At 38.1% G+C, this 3,084-nt stretch overlaps 1 long non-coding RNA gene across 1 annotated transcript; it reads right to left on the bottom strand.

The window, feature by feature from the left end:
- Positions 1 to 271: 271 nt before the first annotated feature.
- Positions 272 to 2,394, bottom strand: LOC127972593 (uncharacterized). The gene is made up of 3 exons (XR_008157116.1): positions 2,159 to 2,394; positions 2,003 to 2,072; positions 272 to 1,309 (listed from the first exon to the last, which is right to left on the bottom strand). It is a non-coding gene; the product is annotated as an uncharacterized LOC127972593 (long non-coding RNA).
- Positions 2,395 to 3,084: the final 690 nt, after the last annotated feature.

Here is a 3,084-nt window from a genome sequence, read left to right as displayed (position 1 = left end):
ATGCTCAACCACCACCTTCTGTATCTCTGCTGGGTTTATGTCACTCACTGAAAGGGACGGAGCTTTCCCTCCATTAGTGAACAGGACTGAATCAGTGGCATTTAAGCGATTTCCTTCCCGTGGGGCATTCAAGAGTGAGACTAGGGGCTGTTGATCTTCAGGGGTAGGGGGTTGAAGGGTCACAACTGGAGTCTCGACATGTGAAGGGGAGACATCTATACCTACGGGTTTCATAGCTTCAATATCTTCACTAATCTGAGACATCATCTCTTTCAACACCTCCCCATAGTCTTTTCCACTTAGCTTGGCTAAGCCCTTTAACTCAGCTAGATACGTTTTTGTAGCATTACTGCCAATCTGCGTAGTGTACACACTGCTTAATGCTTTTACAACATATTTAGCACATGGATCACCCTGCACTGTGTGTGTGAATGGCAAAAGTGGCTCTAAGTTCACTAAAGCTGAACCGCTCGAAAACTCAATGATCAGGTTTTGGTAAAATTCTGATTTAGAATCATCAACGAGAATGGCTACTTCGATGGAACCGTACTCCCTAAGGAAGTCAACGACTTGCTCATCCTGATCTGCTACCTGTGTTACCCCACTAACGATCACTGAATTTGGAATTTTAACACCTGACTTCTGTATGAAATCCATTTTGCGTATTCTTTCAATATTGATATTCAATGTCTCTGGCTCCTGGCTGGCTCGCCAATAATGTAACCCTTATTACGAGGTAGTAATAACGTACATAGATTTAATAGTCTAAAGTAGTCATAGAGGTTATCATAAATACGATTTGGACCAGAATCAGAAGACGCTAAATTGTTAAGAGCCTGAGAATTGAAGATCAATTAAAAAGGAATACCACACCAGAATGACAGTTTAGACAAACCTGTATTAAATTCACAGGGTGAAACATACATACAAGCAAAAACACATTTATGAAAAATATCAAACTAAAATAATAAAGTGCGCACAAAAACAAAACAAAACCCTCTCGTATCAGAATCGTTGAGCTCAGTTCGTCCTCGGTTCGTTTTGCCTTGGTTGACAGAAGTTCAGTTTCACCGTTGGGGCCCTTTTTTTTTTAACTCTGAGTTAGTTTTTGTCCTACCACAACGAAGATGAAGAGGATGATCCAGGCAGTTCGTCTAAAGTCAGAGTCACAAACACGGTTGGCTCGCCACCCAGCCACCCGGACTGGGAATCTATGAATCTCTGGGAGAACGTCTGGAACGTGTGGATCTGTATCACTCCGTGGAAAGGATCTCTGCACGATGTTTCCAACTCTTTACCAAAACCTGACCTATAAATAAGGCCAAATCATTTCTTTCAATTACCATTCAGTGAATAAATGGACTGCTACAGGCTTCTACAAAATAAAATGAAATAATATTTCAGTACACCTATAATGCAGTATAAAAATCTTTCTCTCGTTGTACAACAGCTCTTATGTTTCCTCTCAGGTATCAAAACCATATAAATTTCTTTCTAGTATCAAAATTAAATTTACATAAATTACATCCTCCATAAAGACACATTTCAAAATCAAGTTTTATGAAACCTTACGGTAGTAACATTAACAGTATGAAGAATAAAACTGCATAAATTGCATGTAAACATTAATCAAATTGTATCACTTTAAATTAGAGGCATTAAGGCGTTAGTGTGCTTATTTATCCCCCTCTGCACCGGTAACAGTGGAAAGAATGCACTAAAAATTATTACCTCTTTAAGCTTCAGTGACCACAATTAAATCTACAATTTTTAACATCATTATTTAACAAACTAACTATTTATCAACAGTATGAAAAGTTAACATTTCTTTATGGTTTCAAACACATTAACCAGTATTTCGCTAGCCTATTGTGGCTAATTACCTTATTAACATATGCACACTGCAGGCTTTACACCTTACACTTTTAGCTTTACACAATGAGCACCTTTGTCTGGCCTGTTAGCATGAATATTAGCGATCTCAGACAGATAAACAACTCACCATTTTAATGGAATTCACTGCTTTTAGCTCCGTGATAACAGTGGATTCAGGCACAGCTTTCGTTTACACTCTATATTACAATAAGGTATAGTTAGTATAATCGATAATGATTACAGAACTCGTTTAATTAACTTTATATTGTTTCGTTCATCTTACCAAGCAGATAACGCAGCCTTCTATGCTCAAGTGCAAGCGCCAAAAGAACGTGCAGTGACACAAAACTAGAGGCGTAACTGTAACGGAGCCTAGCTGGCAGCTGATTGGTCAGTTCAGTACCTCATAAAATTCACCCATTGGCTCACTCACAAGTCCATCAAAGATACAAAATGAAAGTTAACCCTTTCGTGACTGGGTTAGACAGCTAAATAGGGTTTCTCATTATAAAACCTGGCTACACCTGCATTGGTATATAGATTAAAATAGATAGATCAGTACAAAAGAAGGCTTCCCAGAAGAGATGCCGTACATCTGTGGTGTGGAAGCAATTCCCTTTGGAGACCCCAAATAAAGTGAGATGTATGTATTGTGATCAGCAGATAACCTACTGCAACAATACATCAGCAACATGATGCGCCATTTGAGGAGCACTCATCCTGCCATTTTGCAGGGTGTAGACAATGGTACCATTCCCCCTGTACATAGGCCTGCTACTGACACTGCTGGGCCAACTATCAAGGTAAGCAAGGTATGCATTCTTTGAAATATAATTATAATTGAAGTATATTAACAAACTGTTTAGAAAGTCCATAGCCCTGTGTTAACCTAAGCCCTACAATCTAATGTCCCAATCACAACTGCCAATCATGTTATAAACAGCTTCAGTGTGAATTTAATATAATATGTTGTCAATATAATATACTATTATGTGAATACACATTTTATAGGTCTACATATGAGAACCCAATCTACAGCCAGTGAATACATAATTTTTGTTGTAGCTCTACATTCCATTTGATTTTTCTCTGCACACTGAGCATAAACGTTCATAACATATCTTTGTTTATGAAGGTTTCCAAATAATGAACCAGTAGGCTACTTTTAATAGCTGTGCACTATTAGAAGTTGTATTGTTTTCAATGTAT

The sequence above is a fragment of the Carassius gibelio genome, chromosome B15 (genome assembly GCF_023724105.1).
Source record: "Carassius gibelio isolate Cgi1373 ecotype wild population from Czech Republic chromosome B15, carGib1.2-hapl.c, whole genome shotgun sequence".
NCBI lineage: Eukaryota > Metazoa > Chordata > Actinopteri > Cypriniformes > Cyprinidae > Carassius > Carassius gibelio.
Note: the sequence above shows the minus strand (reverse complement) of the source record. Positions and strands in the feature narration are given on the sequence as shown.